An 820-nucleotide genomic window follows, 5' to 3' on the forward strand; every position below is an offset into this window, starting at 1 on the left:
TCGTCCTCAATGGTGAAAAACTGAAAGCATTTCCTCTAAGATCAGGAACAAGACAAGGATGTCCACTCTCACCGCTATTATTCAACATAGTTTTGGAAGTCCTAGACATGGCAATAAGAGAAGAAAAAGAAATAGAATACAAATTGGAAAAGAAGAAGTAAAACTGTCACTGTTTGCAGATTCTCTATACATAGAGAATCCTAAAGATGTCACCAGAAAACTACGAGAGTTAATCAATGAGTTTGGTAAAGTTGCAGGATACAAAATTAATGCACAGAAATCTCTTGCATTCCTATACACTAAGGATGAAAAACCTGAAAGAGAAATTAAGGAAACACTCCCATTTACCACTGCAACAAAAAGAATAAAATACCTAGGTATAAACCTACTTAGGGAGACAAAAGACCTGTATGCAGAAAACTATAAGACACTGATGAAAGAAATTAAAGATGATACCAACAGATGGAGAGATATACCATGTTCTTGGATTGGAAGAATCAATATTGTCAAATGACTATACTATCCAAAGCAATCTACAGATTCAATGCAATCCCTATCAAATTACCAATGGCCTTTTTTACAGAACTAGAAGAAAAAAATCTTAAAATTTGTGTGGAGACACAAAAGACCCCGAATAGACAAAGCAGACTTGAGGGAAAAAAACAGAGCTGGAGGAATCAGACTCCCTGACTTCAGACTATACTACAAAGCTACAGTAATCAAGGCAATATGGTATTGGCACAAAAACAGAAACATAGATTAATGGAACAAGATAGAAAGCCCAGAGATAAACCCACACACCTATGGTCAACTAATCTAT

The sequence above is a fragment of the Physeter macrocephalus genome, chromosome 14 (assembly GCF_002837175.3).
Source record: "Physeter macrocephalus isolate SW-GA chromosome 14, ASM283717v5, whole genome shotgun sequence".
Classification (NCBI taxonomy): Eukaryota; Metazoa; Chordata; class Mammalia; order Artiodactyla; family Physeteridae; genus Physeter; species Physeter macrocephalus.